The sequence below is a fragment of the Lissotriton helveticus genome, chromosome 12 (genome assembly GCF_964261635.1).
Source record: "Lissotriton helveticus chromosome 12, aLisHel1.1, whole genome shotgun sequence".
Classification (NCBI taxonomy): domain Eukaryota; kingdom Metazoa; phylum Chordata; class Amphibia; order Caudata; family Salamandridae; genus Lissotriton; species Lissotriton helveticus.
Window position 1 is genome coordinate 2,946,335 of NC_136073.1, and position 18,630 is coordinate 2,964,964.

The window sequence follows — 18,630 nt, forward strand, 5'->3', positions numbered from 1 at the left end:
TGCTGACGACGGCAGGGGACTTCTAATCCTCGACGCCGATCGTCGCCGGGTTGACGACAGCAGAGTGCTGATAATCCTCGACGCCGATCATCGCCAAGTTGACCATGGCGGAGGGCTTCTGCTCATCGACGCCAATCGTCGCCGGGTTGACTTCGGCGGAGGATCACGATTATTCGACGTCGACGACGTACCTGAATGGCGATGTCTTCTCAACATCGAGCTCGCCGTCGAAGGTCTTTTCTTGGTCAAATGACCTACCGGTGGAAGATTTTTCAGCACCGAGCTTGACGTTGAAGTAGAAGGGTGAGGGATCTTGCTTCTGGATGGAGATCTAGCCCTCTTGGAGCCCTTCTTCACCGATGACCTGCCTCTGGAAAACTTTTCTGCCAGCCCATAAAGACGGATTCTTTCTCCGTCCTTTAAAGTCCTTCTGCACAGGGTCTGGCAATGAGGACAAGCCTTAGGGTCATGGTCCTTAGGCAAACAGAGAATACAGACCTCATGAGAGTCTGACCTGGCCTTTTTTCCACAAGAAGGGCAGGGGTCAAAAAGGAATGGCACATTGAGTGGAAAAAAATGCCCAAAACTGTCAAAAAAAGACAGAACCCTACTTCAGAGGAAGAAAGACGTCGAAGTAACTCCAACATTTTCAAAAAAGTGAAAATTATTTCTGACTAAAATCAGAAAGAAGTGGAGCTGTGTAACCAGGATCCTTCCTGTAGGAGCCGCAAAGAACAACTGACCTAACTGGCACCCCTGAGGCATGATGGGGGTCATGACTGCATTATAGGCACGGTGCCAGTTTATCTGTATGTTGCTATAAGTTAGCTTTTCAGTCTTTTTTAGACTATGTTTTTGCAATGCAGCCTGGGAGCTGTATATGCTTTCAGTCCTATGTGAGAGTTTTCTTCTGACTGCTAAGCATTAAAACAGATTCAAAACATGTTTTGCTGTTGTTATTTCCGGTTTCTAATGTATGCTTTTATGATATAATGGGGAGTCCTTACAGCATTATTCAGCTCTGGTGTGTATGAGGCTGCAGTTGCTTACTTTGATTGATATATATATATATATATATATATATATATATTCTATAGAAATACATATATGTGTGGCACATATATGATTGTGTTTCCAGGGTCCCGCGCATGGGTGGGAATATTCTAGTGCTTATCACTATTGATGAGGATCCCCTGGAAGAGAACTTCGGGCTCCAAGTAGCCCAAACCTCAAGCATCTCCAGTGACCGTAATCTTCGTCCACACCGCATTGCTTGCACCATGACCTGCAACTTTTGGTGAGCTGCTTGCGTTCCTTTTGCGACTCCTCTGGTTCCGGCCTGTGGGTCTTGTTGAGGGTCACCTTTGTTTCTTTTGGGTTCCCCAGATTGCTTGGAGCCTGCCCGGACTTACCTGCTTTTGGTGAGTCCCCTGGACCTTGCTGGTCCAGACACTGTACAGTCTTTGACTTCTATGTTGTTTGCAGATGCCAAGGCTTGTTGGTGCTCCCACTAGACACCGACCCCTCAGCTTTCGACATCCGACATGGGACAGCTCGTGCACCGCTCCTGGTCTTCCTCAGCGCCGCCTGGTCCGCACAACAGCAGAGTCAAGGTCGCCATCATCTCTCCTGCAACACTCGACATCGGTGGGCATTCGTCTTACAGGTCTCTTGGTCACTCCTGAGTGACAGACTCTGTCCCCTCTGCTTGCAGGTACTTCTTATCCTGAATCCACTTTCGGATTCCACTTGACACTTTCTCCTTCTCCAGAAGCTGCACTTTCCTGAAGTCCTCCATTGGGTTCAAAGGTGGTTTCTGATACTACTTCACACCTATTCACCCGGCTTCCTTTGTGTAGGTACCGTGGGTACTAGGGTATCCACGGGTAAGGTGGCTCTCCACCCTTCTGTCTCCCACTGGGTTACTTCAAGGTCCACTGGGAAGGGTCCTTAATCTTTAAAATTCCAACCGTGCCTCAGAATTTGATTTGTACGTAGAGCGCAGTCGTGTGTCCACACTGTACACGCTCTCTGTGGGGTCCCTTTCAACTCAACTTGGGTGGTTCCTTGGGTCTCCAGCACTTCTACTTCCTCTCGATAAAGTCTTGACCTGAGTCGTGGTTCTTATACCACTTTTTAGGGCGAGCTGATGTTGCATTCATGCGAAGCATGAATGCATCAGCTCGCCAACTTATGCTGCCCGTATTTAGGAGAGTGGACAGCTACCAGACGCGCGCTTTGACGAGGTCGGATTTCACCTCGGGAGCGAGCGTTTGATAGCTGCGCATGCGTGGTGCAAGCCCTGGCTCTCACACAGACACAGACAGCCCCCACCCCTCTGCATGCACGCACGCACACACACACACACACACACACAGGCGCGCGCATGCACACGCAGGCATACGGCACACATACAGGCACACTATCCCTTACCTCGCATTCTCTCTCAATCACATACAGTCACGCATGCGCACACACTTTCCTTCGCGCACACACGCGCGCACACACTCCCACCTCCCCAGGCATACACACAGGCACGCACGCACTTCACATCAGCCCTGGGCCCCACTCACCGACTGCGCTCTTCCGGCGGGGCTCCGCGCGGCGCGTCTCATCCTCTAAATCGGGGCTCCCTCAGGTCAGAGGAGCCCCGCAACAGGCGCCACACTCCTCCTTTTCCCCGGCCCCCTCTTGGGGACCCGGGCTACCCCGGACGTCAGGGCGCTCCATGCGCCGGTAGCTCGCGGACCTCGGGAGGCGGGACTTCCGGTCGGCCGCGAGCGGATTGGCCGGCCGGGCAAGAGCTTCCGGGTAAGCAAGGTCGTGGAAACCCTCTCCCCCTTCTCTCCCACCCCTTCGCCCATTGCAACCTTCTTCCTTCCTTCATTTTCAGGCTTTTATGTTTTTGGTTGTTTGTGTAAAGGGGGTTGGTTTTCAATTTTTGGGGATTATACTGGTTTACCCAGTTGCTAACTGCACATTCGCCTCAAAACTATACGCCCCTCCTCCAACACTCTCCCCTCCTATAGTTGGGCTTTCTTCCTCTTCAGAACCCCTCCGCCCTCCTTCCTTACTTCCGGGATAGCCGCCGGTCACGGCAACAGCGGCTGAAGACAATACCAAGATCTCCATGTTCAGACTACAACTTTAGTTGAATCTCCGGAGTTTGGCAGGGACTCGTACTCGTCCCATTCGCATGCTAATAAGGGTGGCAGATTTCTTTCCCCTTGTAAACCCGGGGCAGTAAATGTAATCCCTTACAGAGCTGCACACCGCAGTAGTAGTAACTAAAAAACTAGTCAACTCCGGTAGCCTCTAGCCGCCATGACAGCCCCCTGCCGGGTTCAGTACCTCGATCACCTAGACCCATTTGTCTGCACCAATTTCCCGGAGCCGCGGCGGCCGCTGGTGCACAACCTGCTGCTGAGCGCCGCACTGAGTGAGCAAATCCCAGGACTGCACCGGCTTCTACAAGCTCCACTAAAGGTATTTTGGGCTGTAGACGGATGGGGAACTGCTATTGGGAACCACACTAATCGGCCCAAAAACACTGGGGTCAAGGAGTATCCTATTGTATCCCTGGGACGTCCTGTGATATGAGCCGTAGCCTGGGGCTAAGAGGGAAGGTTTCTGGAGGGAGGTGGTAGAGAGGGTATTTTATCTATTTATTTTTTTATTTTATGCGTTTTTATATAGCGCGGAATTCACCCGAAGGTGTCAGAAGTAACGCTTCACAATAGGAACAGTAGTGCAACATGAGGAAAAATTACAAGTCCGCATGTTACAAGAGCAAACGTTATGTTAAATAAGGCAATAGTGCATGTATCAAGAGCAAACAAAATACAAGAGGTGGCAAACGATATGTTACAAGAGGAAAAAGTGATATGTGTATGTTACATAAGTGTACAAATGGAGGGATAATACTGCACTAAATGGCAGATACTCAAAACACTGGCTAAGGGCAGAGGCGCAACTAGAGTCCAATTTCGCAGGGTGGGGGGCTAATATAAATTTCAGGGGGGGCTAATTCTTCCAGCAATATGCAAAGTGAAGATGCGGCTGCGGTAAGACGGCGACAGACCCCAACAGCTCAACAAACAAGCATTTGCCAAGCAATAGGTCTCGCAGTTACGCGAGTTTAAGCTATTGGCATTATAAATACCAATGCCCTTTACTTATGTCTTAAAAACAAAAATAAAAGGCATTGTTGCTTGCAATGTTAATAGTCAATAGTAAATGCCTTTTATGTTTTACAGAAGAAAAACAAAATAAAAAAACAATGTAATTTACAATGTCAATAGCTCAAAATAATGTCATTGCGAGGCCTATTGCATTGTAAATGCTTGTTTAGTATATGGTGTGGTCCCTCCTGGGGTCCACTGTGTATTTTGTGCTATTTACGTAATTTCTATGCAAAGCATTGTGTGCATTGTGCATATCTCCGGGTAGGAGATATTTCTATGTGTTAGAGAGTATTATATAATAAATACATATTTTTATAAATACCTTGTGTGGTTCTTTTTCACTTAATCTATACATAAAACATTGCAAGCATGTAAAACATGCTACTTTACACTCCTTCTGGGCTAAGTCTGAAGGCTGCTCGCCATAGATACTACTTGTCACAACCGCGCTGAAGTGGCACCGGTTATTACGCTAGCTGCGTGATTACCTTTGTGGAGAAGCCGCATCGGATCACACGCGAGATGCGTGGTATACAGCACAAATGAAACCGGCAAAGACTCCGACTCCCATGACGCTTAGCGCAAGTCGCGCTAGAGCACCAGGTGGAAATCAGGCGCAGCGTCGCTCCGACACACCCAGTAGGATACAAAACGGCAAGAACGCCAAGGAGCGCTGCCGATAATGGTTTCTTCGTAGCCTATGGTCCACAGCGGCAAGTTCGTTCTCAGCAGCTTGTACCTACAGCAGGATTACTGGCAGAGACGAGACCACAGTCCTCCGTGGTCGGGAGTAGGCATTTGCAGCCTCCGGCTTTTTGGACCTTGTATCAGGTATTGTGAGGAAACTTGGTATTCTCCTCTGTTGGCGGAGACGCCTTTCCAGCGTTCTCGTGCAGAGGAGGAGTGCGCACCTAGTGGCGCTTGGGCAGTTGTTCTCTCTGTTGGCTGAGACCGGCTGGTCTCTTGCAGAGAGGTTAAAACGCCCGCAATCTCCTCTGTTGGCTGAGTCGCAATTTCCAGCGTACTCGTGCAGAGGAGGAGTGCGCACCTAGAGGCGCTTGGGAGGTTGTTCTCTCTGTTGGATGAGACAGGCTTGTCTCGTGCAGAGAGGTTAAAACACCCTATACCTTGTCCTCAAGTCTATCTTATTTTCATGTTCTTTACGTGACTATGTGTTCATCTAAGAAGTATTAGTGGCACTTGGATATATTCTCACCCTCCGCTGCAACTCATAGGGGGAAGACCTAGCTGTAGAGTCCTGCTGATACAAGGATTCCTGGTACTATTCTTTCCTTACTGCATTGGATTACATGAAGTGTAATTGCCACTATTCTTTCTACTGGTTTTTTGATATAGTTCTTATATAAAAGAAGCTAGAGATATTGAACTCAAAACTGTGAATATATCTCTCTAAAGCATCCAGGATATAGGAGATATCGTATTTACTTACAGGTATGAGAACAGAACCTAACATATAGTGAGTGAGATCGATAGAATAGAGAAGGTTAAGGTGCTGATCTTCTGTTGTCTGCTTTTGTCGCCCTTACAGGTCTACATCCCCGCAGTCCCCTTCCCTGTTTCTTTTTTTTCCCTCGCTCAATCGCTCCCAAAAGTCTGTGCGTTCTGCAAACCGGACTTGGGTCGATTCAGAGGTGGGCCCCCATAGAGCATCACACAACCCTGAGGGACTGGATTCAGACGGCCTTGACACTACTTGGAGAGCTTTCTAAGGTTGTCTAAGACCTCTTAAATCACCATGAGGGCGGTCTGGACCGGTGAAGGGTGCCCACATACATTACTGGACATCATATACCAGGTCAGCCTCTCACAGGGTTAAAGGAGTACTAAGGACGTGGGGAGGGGGCCATGCGCCTCAGCTAGGGGTAGGCAGCAGGACTGGCCTCACCAGTTACAGTTATCGCTAGAAAGTAACTCATGCCCTATTGTACTGAAATGGTTTCTTACCTGCAGGAGCTCTTTTGCAGCTAGAAGAATTTTCAGGATTCACATGCTCTGCTCTTGTCCACCATCTAGTGGTTGGGTCCGGAATTCACCACTGTGATAGCAGTCCTACTCTTTTTACTTGGTCAGGTGTCGAATGACCCACCATTTGGTGCCTAATTCAGCCTCTCCTGACGTCATATACCCTTCTCGGAAGCTCCCAAGTGTTCCTAGGAAAAAGCTCATTATTCGGATCGATTGATTTATGAGAAAATGCAAGATGACCTTGGGTAATAATTGTGGTTCTGTCCTCATTACTAATCTATCCTTATGTATTTGCATTATTGGTTCTTACATTTGTGATTGCCTGCAATTCACTTACTCTACAGAGTTGTAATTGCAATGAGGAATGCTATAAATCATTTTCAGGGAAGCTTTGTGCAAAGGTTCAAAGGCTTTCCTCATTAGTTGTGTTAGCACCAGCTTTAAGTTCCATGTTGGTGGAGGTACCCCTCCAAGTTGGAGGTATCCATTTTGCTCCCTCTGGGGATCTTTTAATTACAGGTGTGTTGAAGTAACTTCTTCCTATATGACATCTTGTGTAGGCCACTATTGCTGCTAAGTGTACCTTTAAGGAAGCAAATGTTAATTTGCAGTCTACTAGGTGTGTGAGGTATTTTAAGACGGTTGTATCCTTTGTATTGTCTTAATAATTCAAGTTTCTGGCACTCCCTGGAGTACCTTTCCCACTTAGCTATGTAGCCTTTTTTATCGTAGGCCCACTTGCGCCTCTGAAAACTACCAATGTATTTTCTGGCAGACCTAGGTGCCCAAACAGTCTTTAGGAGTCAAGCTGCTAAACTTGAGGTTTCCCGGTTCTGGATGGAAAACTCTCCCCCTCTGCATGGATAGGAGATCGTGTTGTCCCGGTAATATCTGTATTTTCTTCGAAGCTATCGCTTAGGTTCCAGAACCAAGTTTTTCTCACCCACTGGGGCGATTAATATCAGTGTCATTTGAGACTGTTTGCATTTGCGGATTACTTTGGGTAATACTGGAATTGGGGGAAAAGCATAAGCAAATGTTCCCGATCAGTCTTTCAACAGAGCATTCCCCAGGGAGTGATGGTTTGGGTGCTTGGACACAAAATTGGCATTGTGCGTTTTACAGAGTTGCAAACAGATTTTTTTCTACCTCTAACCTTGTTTGAATATTTGTTTTAGTACTGTTTGATTAAGTTCCCACTTGAGAGAGGAGGATGCTTGTCTGCTGAGCTCGTCTCCCTCAACATTCTTTAACCGGAGAGAGAACTGCTGTTGTGTTGGTCTCTGGATGGCCAACCTCCATATTCCCTGGACTAGATTTGATTATGTCCCCGCTGCTTGCTCAGATGGAATTATTTTGCTGTATTGTCTGTAAAGACTTTCCAAACAGTTGTTTCAAACAGGCATTTAAGTCCAGGAAGATGTTTTTAGTTCCAGTACAATGATATGTTGTACATCTTGCCGTTCCTCCCGAATTCCTCCAACTTTGGGTCTCTCCACATGAGCTCCCCAACTCATATGTGGGGCATCCATGGTAATAGTTACTGTGGGAGTTGGGTGTTTAAATGGTCTAACAGCTGTTATGTGTCCTATCCCACCACACCATCTCCTGGAGTACCTTCTGTAGAACAATCACTAGATCTTCTCAACTTCCTGTAGCTTGTGGTCATTGGCTATACACACATTCCTGGATTGGTCTCATATTCAGATTTGCATATGGTAGGGGAGGAATACAGAAGGCCATCTTCCTCAGCATTTTCCCCAGAGTACTCACTGTAAGACTGATCTTTCTGGTAAAGGGGAGGTTTTTGAACTATTGATACCATACTCTTCACAACGATATGCTTTTTCTTCTGATTAGTTGATTCTTGCTCCCAGGAAGATATTTTCTTATTCTGGTTTTAGAGAAGACTTTTCTCAGTTTAATGAAAGCCCAGATTGTGAAGAGTTGCTATCACTACATCTATGTGTCTTTTGCATTTGCAAAGAGTTTGCTTTCACCAGATAGTCGTCTAAGGGTATACATGTATCTCATGTCTTCTTAGGAGCGTTGCTACTGCTGACAGACACTTTGTAAACACTCCGGATTTTATTCCGAAGTCCAGCACTTTGAATTGATAGTGTGTTCTGGCCACCACAAAACAAACATGTTTTGTGTCTGAGATTCATTTGGATGTGAAGAATTGGCATCCTTTAGATCTATAGTTGCCATATAGCCCTCCTTTTGTATCTGAGGTATGCCATCTTGCAGCATTATCTTGAATTTTTTACTTTATGAACTTGTTTACCAAGTGAATGTCTAGCAGAGGACTTACAGGTCTTTCCTGCTTAGGTATTAGGAGATCTGTGGAGTTTTTTCCAGGTTGAGCTTGTTCTTGGTCACTATCTATTGCCTTCTTTTCTAGCAATTCTTTAACTTCTGGCCATAGATGGCGGTTTCTTCTTTTGTGTGGACCACTTTCTTTGGTCCCCTTGCTGGTGCTCGTTTTAGCAGGTCTATGCAATATCCAAATTATGAAGGTTAATATCCCTTTGTCTGATGTCACATTCCTCCAATCCTGGAAGTTTTTATATACCCTTGGGTGTTGAGTCTGAGAGAAGGTGATGGTGTAATAAGTCACTTCCTGGAGGGGGGTAGTCGCTCCTCTTTGTGGATGCGCTTTCATCTTGCACGTCCCCAGAAGCCTGGTGTAGTGGTGTTTGGTACTGCCGCTGTCTTCCTGGCGTTTGTGTTCGACTTGTGCCCTGAAAACATGGATGCAAGGATGCACCAGAAAAACTTCCTCTGCTTGCTGGTCTTCTCATGTGTTGATCCTCTCCATATGTACCCCCTGAATTGCAGGGCTCCCATGAACTTTGCAGTATCATTATCCTTCTTGAGTTGCTGAAGGGTGTCGTCCACTGTACTTCCAGTTATCCATTGAAAGGCATGCTGATATTTGCCTGTACCTCTGGCTTGAAACCAGACACCCTTAGCCAGACATGACATCTTCGTGTTGTTCCTGCATCATTTGTCCACTTGCTGTGTCTGCTGCAGCTAATGCAGAGAGCATTTGTAATGTTTTCTCCTTTTCAGCCACGAATGCTGCTCTCTTGGGGGTAATAGTTCCGCAGGTGCATCTTTATTTCTGCCATCTTGACCCAGTGTTGGTATGTGTTCCTGCTGAGGACATTTAAGCTGGCTATTTCCCACTGAGTTGCAGCACCATCATGAGAGGCTGAATTATACCCCAAATGCTGGGACAGTCAACAGTTGAAGTTTTGAAGAAGACCGAAGGTTGGAGAGTCAACCCATCTGTGAAAACTCCAGGAAAGTGGATAACTATACCAGGGAAGACGGATGCATAGGTGCAAAGTGACGTCGGAAACCGCCGTAGACCACAATGGAGGACTTCAGGAAAGATGCTGCTGGATAAGACTGTGCAAGAGTCCGGTGGATTCCAAGGGTGGATTCTTCAAGAGGAGAACCTGCAAGCAGAGGGGCCAGGGTCTATGCCACTCAGAGGTGAACAGGAGGCATGGAAGAGCAATGCCAACTGATGTCACACAGTTCAAAAGTGTTGAACATGACCTTGCCATTGCAGCTCTGAGGACCAGGCGACGCTGAGAAAGACCTGGAGCCGCGGAGGAAGGCCATGAGTCGTACACTAGCTCTCCCATGTCGGGAGTTGAGAACCAGGGGGTAGGTGTCCAGCAGGAGCACCTACAAGCCTTGGCAGCAGCACGAGGCATGGAAAGTGAAGGAGCAACATTAGGACCATGCTGGTCCAAGGGACTCACTACTACCAGGCAAATCAGAGCAGGCCCAAGCAAGCAGTGGAGCCCACTGAAGCCAAAGAAGACTCTCAAGAGGACCCACAGGCCAGAGGCACAGGAGTCGCAAGAGGACCTCGAGCAGCTCACCAAAGAGGATGCAGTGAGGATGAACATATTGGCAGAAACAGGCTTGTGGCCCGAAGATCTCTGGAGTACCGAGCCAGTAAGCCTTGACAACGGCAAGTCAACACGGTGCGCAGGAGTTCGGTCCCAGCGGTTCCGACGAAGGATACTAGCCACAAAATTGCAGAGAGGACAAGTAAGGCCTCAAGGGAGTTGCAGTAGCACCACTTGTGTTGCTGAGTCTTTCGAAATCCGTGGGACGTTCGGAGTAGCAGACCAGACAGCTTCGTTGCAGTGACTGCAGATGCAGGGGAGTGACTTCTTCACTCCAAGGGAGATTACTTCAGGTGGCCTTGATGCACACAGATCGGTTGAAGATCCTGGATGAAGCACAGACACAGATGACAATGATTACTAGCAGTATCAGTATCAGGAGAAGTCCGAAAAAGTCCAAGTGCCCAGCTGGTCGAAGAGTGACATGGTTTTTGGCTTGTGTCTTGTCACACTACAAATCTGAGGACTCGCCCACAGGTAATCCCTTAAACATACTAGGAAGGGGGTTAGGATGACCCAGGAGTCCCTCCTAGAGGAGGGGATGGACAGAGGGGAGGATACTCCAATGTTCTTTGTCCAGTTACGTGTCAAATCAGGAGCCAAGGGCTCCCTGAACTGGTTCAAACTGGGAGTATGCAAGGAGGGCACTAATGCGTCCTTCATAGCATTCTGGTGGCGCCGGCAAGTACCCCCAGCCCAATACACTAAGCCATGTCTGGGAGGTGGTCATACTTCCCTGAGACTGAATGCCTATTGTTCTACATTCACCTGCTTGAGCTCAGCTCAGCAGCAGGAGGGTAGGATCATGTCTGTGGTTGGCACCAGCACTAGCTTGTGGTCAGACATTGAAAGGGTGTTACCAGGAGTACAGGGGGTCCCCTAAGGAGCCCCCTAGTACATGGATCATACTACTATAAGACTGGAATCAGTGTTGTGGTATGATTCCAACAGGTTTGATACCAAACATGACCTAGTTTGGTGAAGCCATTATATAGTTCGACATCTCGTAAGTATTGATATCCACTATAGCTATCAAAAGGTCTGATCACACTTACAAAGCCTGGAGAAACGACTCCTGGGTTTGTAGGGGGTGTCCTGCTCATGCAAGGTTCTCCCTCACACTTGTAACCAAGCACCCAGCCCTCAGGACTGAATAGCCTGTCATAGGGGTGACTTATAGGTTTTAAGTGCACTGACTTGAGATATAAGGAAACTTATCTGTGGTGAGTGATGCTAGCACTATCTTACACAGGCTGTAACGGCAAGCAGATAGTCACAGTTTGAGTGGCCTCTCATGGGTGGCATAATACATGCTGCAGCCCATAGGTGGCCCCTGGTGTACCTACGCCGGGGGTACCTTAATACCATATACTAGGGACTTACCAGGATCCACCAGTAGCAAATTGTGGAAGTACAGAAGTACTTACCAAAGTCAATTTATGGAGAAAGCCTAGCAACGGGGGTCATGATTAGCAGGATCCCTGTCAGACTAGTAAAAAAAAAACATACCAACACCAGAAAAAGGTGGGGGTGACAATCAAAGCGAATCCTACTTTCCTACACAGACCCAATCACTAGATGGTGGAAGAAATGCGTTACTTACCTGTAACAGCAGTTATCCAGTATTGGTGTCTTTCATAGATTCACATGCCTGAATCATTCCCTGTCGTCGAGACGGGAGCCTCCGGTATATAGAAAAGTAATGTCCCATAGACATACATAAAGAAAAATAGGCCTAAGGGTCTCACCTTAGTAGCCTATCCTTGTCCTTATGCAAAAAGGACCAAACTCTTAGAGCCAGCCAATCAGCTATCACCTCCCTCTAGAACCTTCCCTGCAGGAGCCTCAGTCTCAGATTTTCGTACGCACCAAGCTAGGTAGGCGTAATATATGTTAGAGAGAGATGAGATCTTCCCAGGGAGGCGGGAGGGTTGCATGTGAATCTATGAAAGACACCAATACTGGATAACTGCTGTTACAGGTAAGTAACGCATTTCTTATCCAGTATTAGGGGTGTCTTTCATAGATTCACATGCCTGAATCAGAGTAGTTAGCAATATATTATGCACATTTCTGATGCAATGATGCCATATAATCAGTTAGATAATACAGTTAGTATCATGCGACTGTAAGCATTAGCATACATCAACATAAGCAAACAGAAGAGATGTGCATACCAGGATGGCGGGATGTAGGAAGGCTCACCTCACTGGAATAGATGTCGAAGCACCGCCTGGCCCACTGCTGCGTCCTGCAGAAGCTCAACATCCAGGCAATAGTGTCTGGCGAACGTATGAGGTGACTTCCACGTCGCTGCTCTGCATATGTCCAGAATCGGCACTCCAGCGAACAGCGCTGCTGATGTGGACATTGCTCTTGTGGAATGTGCATGCACCGTGGCATTCAACGGCCGGCCGGCCTTTTCATGGCAGAATGCTATCGCCGAAGAGATCCACCTTGAGATACTCTGTTTCGTGAGAGGTAGACCAAGCCTTGGTCTACTGTAGGCCACAAAAAGTTGAGACGATTTCCTGAAGTCTTTCGTTTTGTCCAAGTAAAACTTTATACACCTTTTAAGGTCTAAGGAGTGTAATGTCCTTTCTGCTGCAGTGGTAGGGTTTGCAAAGAAAGAACGTAGAACCACCGGTTCATTGAGGTGAAAGTCTGAAGGCACTTTTGGTATGAACCTGGGATTCATCCTCAGCACCACTCTGTCTTGCTTGAATTGCATAAATGGTTCCTGAATGGATAGAGCTTGTAACTCGCTGACTCTCCTGGCAGATGTTAGAGCAAGCAGAAGAGCCACCTTCCATGAGATGTACTTGATGGGTGCTCGATGAATGGGCTCGAAAGGGTGCCTCATAAGTTGGGTGAGGACCAAATTTAGATGCCATGTAGGTGGAATGCGTCTAGGTCTTGGGTACGATCTATATAGACCTTTAAGGAACTGGTTGATAAGTCTGCTGGACCAAAGCGAAGGGGTCTTCGAGGACCTAGTGTATCGTGAAATCGAAGCCAAGTGAACCTTTATAGATGCATGCGCCAACCCTGACTCCGCCAGGTGTAGAAGGTATGGCAATATCTGTACAGGAGTAACCTGGAGAGGTGACCGTTCGTGTTCCACACACCATAAGCAAAACCGTTTCCACTTGAGAGAGTACGTTCTGTTGGTACTGTCCGCTCTTGCTTTTGCCAGGACCTCCCTGCATTCTTGTGGGATGTCTAGATGACAGAATTCTCTGTGCTCAGGAGCCAGGCTGATAATCTGAGCGATTGTAGGTTCGGGTGTTGGATCTGTCCGTTGGACATAGTCAGCAGGGTCGGGTGCTGTTTCAGACGAATCGGAGTCCTGATGGAGAGGCGATGAAGGTCCGAGAACCAGTGCTGCCTCGGCCAGAACGGGGCAATTAGGATCAGGGTACAAGGCTCTGCCTTAATCTTCCTGAGGACCCTGGGAATCATCGGGAATGGTGGAAAAGCGTACGCAAATACGCTGGACCAACTGATGGAAAGGGCATTTCCGAGTGACCTTGGTTGGGGACGCCAACTTGCGTAGTGTGGGCATTTTGCGTTCTCCCTGGTGGCAAACAGGTCGATTCTTGGGGTTCCCCATTCTGAGAATACTCGATCCAGCGTACCTTGGTCGAGCTCCCATTCGTGGGTGAGAGACGTCCGTCTGCTGAGTGCGTTTGCAATGGTATTGTCCTTGCCCGGGACATAGTCCGCTTTGAGCGTGCTCCCCTGGAGCACTAGCCAGTTCCAGATTCCTTGCGATTCGCGTGATAGAGTGAGCGAACGCGTCCCTCCCTGTTTGTTCAGGTAGTGCATCGTCGTGGTGTTGTCCGTCCTGACGAGCACCTGGGAGTTCTGGATACGTGGTAAAAAGGCCTTCAGTGCCAGGAACACCGCTCGCAGTTCCAGAAGGTTTATGTGGAAATGCTTGTCTTGCTCTGTCCATTTTCCGCTTATTTGGAGGTCCTGGAGGAGCGCTCCCCATCCTTCCAGGGATGCATCTGTGGTGATCACCAAAGGTGCTGCTGGAAGGAGGAAGGGGAGGCCTGCCGACAGATTCCTGTGGTTCATCCACCATTGCAGGGCCTTGGACATTTGTGGAGTTATTCGCACTGTGTCCTCGAAAGAACCCGTACTCTGAGTCCATTAGCATGCGAGGGCTTCTTGCAATGGGCGCATCCTGAGGCGGCAGTGCGGGATGAGGAGTATACAGGACGACATCATGCCCAGTAGTGATTTGAACGTTCGAACTCTTATGGTCTTTCTTGAAGCCACAGCCGTGGCTAGAGATACGATCTTGTGTTTTCGTTCCTTTGAAGGAAATGCTTTTGCGCATTCCGTGTTCAGGGTCGCCCCCAAGAAGGAGATGGTCCTGGTTGGGGTCATGCAGGATTTTTCGAGATTGAGGGTTAATCCCAGCTGCAGAAAGAGATTGGTGCAGGCGTTGGAGGATGAGGTTGCGCCTGTCGCTGAGGGAGCTTTCACCAGCCAGTCGTCGAGGTAAGGGAAGACCTGGTGACCCATTTGACGTAGGAAGGCTGCCACAGGAGAAAGGCACTTCGTGAAAATCCGCGGGCGGATTTGAGGCCGAATGGCAGCACCTTGAATTGGTAGTGGCGTCCTGCCACCTCGAATCTTAGGAATTTTCTGTGCCCTTTGAGTATCGGGATGTGGTAGGAGGCATCCTGGAGATCTAGGGATGTCATGAAATCTCCTCTTTCTAGGATGCCTAGTATTTCTTGGATCGTCACCATCCTGAACGACTGACTCTTTAGAAAAGAGTTGAGGGCTCTGAGATCCAATATGGGCCTCCACTTTTTCCCCTTCTTGCGAATAAGAAAGAAGCGGGAATAGAATCCCCGTCCTCTTTGAGACGATGGGACCATCTCGATCGCTCCCTTCTTCAACATCGCAGATATTTCTAGGAGCAACGGCCGTAGATGTTTGTGTGGCAGTTTGCGTGGCGGTGTTGGATGTGGGATGGTGGTGAATTCCAGGGAATGGCCAAATCTTATCAATTGTAGGACCCACCGATCTGTGGTTATGAGATGCCAATATTGTAGGAAATGGGTCAACTTTCCTCCAATTTTTAATGAGGGATATTGTTGATAGACTGGCTGGAGTAATCGGTCACTGGCGTCCGCCAGTGCCCCTCCTCTGGTTCTTTCCTCGGAAGTTTGATCTTCCATACGAAGTTTGGCGACTCTGCTGCTGCTTCTGTGGATACTGCGATATATTTTGGTAGGAATATGAGGATCTATTCTGGAAGAACCCCCTGTAGGAGGGTTGACCTCTGGACCTGTTACCCCGAAAGGACTGGTTTCTAGCCTGTAGCGTACCCAGTGCTCTAGCCGTATCGGTGTCTTTTTTGATGGTCTGGAGCGCTTCATCAATTGTGGCTCCGAAAAGATGTTCACCGTCGAAGGGCATGTCCAGCACCTTTGTTTGTACTTCCTGTCTAAATGAAGTAGCCTTAAGCCAGCCCTGGCGCCGCAGGACCGCTGCTCCAGCCAATTGGCGAAAGCCAGTCATGGCTCCATCTATGGCATAATCTATGATCTCCGCTGCCGAGGCTTGTCCTTCCGAGAGCAGAGCCTTGACCTCTTCCTGCACTGCATCCGGTAGCTCCGCCAGATAAGGGACTATGTCTTCCCACAGTTGACGATTATAACGTCCCAACAGGGCTATAGAGTTGGCAACTTTGATAGCCATGGCTGACGTAGTGGTGAACCTTTTCCCGATGGTATCCAACTTTCGTCCCTCCTTGTCCGGTGGGGCTGACAAGGGAGATGAAGGGTTGCGGGAATTACTCTGAGCTGCCTGGGTCACCACCGAATCTGGCTTCGGGTGCCCATTAAAACAAACTGCCGCTTTGGTGGGAGCTTTGTATTTCTTGTCCAGGCTTGGGATCACTGCAGGTATGGAGGCCGGCGTGGCCATCAGTTTCTTTCTCTGCTCCCAGAGAAATTTAATAATTGGAATCGATTTCGTGATCTTTTTAGTTTGTTCCTTAAAGTCATATAAGAAACATTCTGTTTCCGTCGTTTCCATTTCCATGTGAAAACGCTATGCTGCCCGTTCCACTATCTTATGGAAACCGCCAATGTCCACTGGCGGAGAGTCCGACTGGCGCGGTTGGGGTGAAGCTGGGGAGGGTGCGACATACTCCTCGTCGTCGTCCTGATCCGTGCGATCCTCATGGACTTCGCCCTCTTCCATCTCCTCAGCTTCCTCATCTGAGGACTCCACCACCTGAGGCGAGACTGCTTCATGGTAGGCCTGCGGAGGTGGTCGCGTCTGTCGTGGGGCTGCCGGTGGAGCAGATGTAGCCGGCGTCGGGCCCCTATCCTCAGTAGCCTGCGCTTCCGGGAAACGTTGCTTGTAGTCCTGGATGAGATGTTTAAGGTCATCCACGATGGAAGCCGGAAGGCACACCATTGGGGTCACTTCTGTCCGTACATGAGTTTGGAAAGAGTGTTCCTGGTAGACCAGCTCCTCCTGTTCCTCATCCGTGCTTTGGCATTTGACATGAAGGTCTGAAATGGACATGGCCTGAGTCGTAAGTTCCTCTTCCGATTCTTCGCTCTGGAGAATGTCAGAAGGTAAATGGCTTTGCACTTTGCTCGGGGATGTAGTTTCTGGCGTGATTAGTTTTTTAGGCACCTTGCGCGGAGGTGTCGGCGGAGGTAATGTCCATGACGACGGTTCTACCAGTTTGGACTTCCTCCATGGTTCCGCGTTGTCCCGGGTCGAAGACGACCCTCCCGCCGACGGTTTCGTCGTCGACGGCATGTCCTCCGTCGTCGGCGGTTCAACCGACGAGATTTTCGTTGTTGACGATGTTCTCGTTGACGACGCGGTCGTCGACGACGTCCTTGTCGTCGACGCGCTCGTCGACGATTCGTTCTTCGTCGACGATTCATTCCTCGTCGACGTCTTCTTCGTCGACGGTCTCGGCGACGAGTCTTCCGTCGACGGCGGGCTTCTCGTCGACGTCCCTGTCTTCATCGTCGATGGGATCCTCGTCGACGGTATCGTCGACGATGGGATCCTCGTCGACGGTATCGTCGACGACGATGGGTTTCTCGTCGACGGTGTCGTCGTCGACGGTCCCGATTTCGTTGTCGATGGGTTCTTCGTCGACGGGGTCATCGTCGACGGCCCCGATTTCGTCGTCGAAGGTGATTTCGTCGACGACGGTGGTGGCAGTATGACCGATGGAATAGGTCTACCCGCCGACGACGATGATGGGGTGGTCGTCGTCGAGGCGAGGACTGACGACGCCGTCGACACCGTCGTCGTCGTTGTGGAGACAGCGAGTGGCATCACAGCTCTTTTAAGCGTTGAAGATGACGCAGGCTTGGTGGACGAGTGCGCAGGCTTCTTAAAGGCATGGGAGCCTGTGTCAGACACTGAAGAAGTTGTAGATTTTGCCTCTGAAGATTTCTTTTGTATCTTCATAGGAGGAGTGTCTGAGGGGCCAGGGGGGGTCCCCCTTTGGCCTCTTGAGGGAGACGTCCGAAGTCATGGAGAAGCTGCCCTCTGAGGACTCCACATTATCCCTCTGCTTAAGCCTGTCCAGCCAAATGAGAAGTCGACCTTCTCTATCCCTCAAGGTCTTATTAGGGAAAGAGCGACATATTTTACAGTCTTTGGGGACGTGGTCCGGGTAAAGGCAGTATAAGCACAGGTCATGCTTGTCCTCGACATGGAGCCTTTTCTTCCCACATGAAGAGCAGGCCCTGAAAAGGGCTTTCTTCTGGGATCCAGACATTCCTTAAAATTGTAAGGAAAGAAATCACTTACTGCAAGAGAAGAGTCTGAAGTATCTCTGTTGAAGAATTGGAGAAGGCAATCCTTTTCACAAGTGAAAAAACAGTTGTAGAAGATATCCTGAGGAGAGCTCAGGTTGGAGACTCCCTAGCACAACGTGCGGTAGAAAATCTGAGAGACTGAGGCTCCTGCAGGGAAGGTTCTAGAGGGAGGTGATAGCTGATTCGCTGGCTCTAAGAGTTTGGTCCTTTTTGCATAAGGACAAGGATAGGCTACTAAGGTGAGACCCTTAGGCCTATTTTTTTTATGTATGTCTATGGGACATTACTTTTCTATATACCGGAGGCTCCCGTCTCGACGACGGGGAATGATTCAGGCATGTGAATCTATGAAAGACACCCCTAATACTGGATAAACATATACAGCATGTGAATCCCGAACAAAATTCACCTTGCAAAACTTGTGCCCTCACCATGAACTGCTAATTACCTCCCATATTACAGCACTCATGACAAGTTCTATGACATCATTGAAACCCTCACTGCAATATCTGAAATGTCATCTCTGAAGACAAGACTGTGGATGGTGGGAGCAGGAGCTAGAGTTACCTTAGGGCATGAGTTCTAGTTATTAGCGGGAACTATAGCTGGTGAATTTCATTTTTGTTTTGTTTAAAACGTTAAGTTGGCAGTGAGATTGTCACCCAACTATATTGGCACTTTAACCTTTGCTTTTGTTCAGTG

General features: G+C 48.7%; 1 protein-coding gene across 18 annotated transcripts in view; it reads right to left on the reverse strand.

Annotated features, from left to right (window-relative positions):
- Window positions 1–18,630, reverse strand: part of DAZAP1 (DAZ associated protein 1) — a 519,254-nt gene that overhangs the window by 255,800 nt on the left and 244,824 nt on the right. The window lies entirely within an intron of this gene.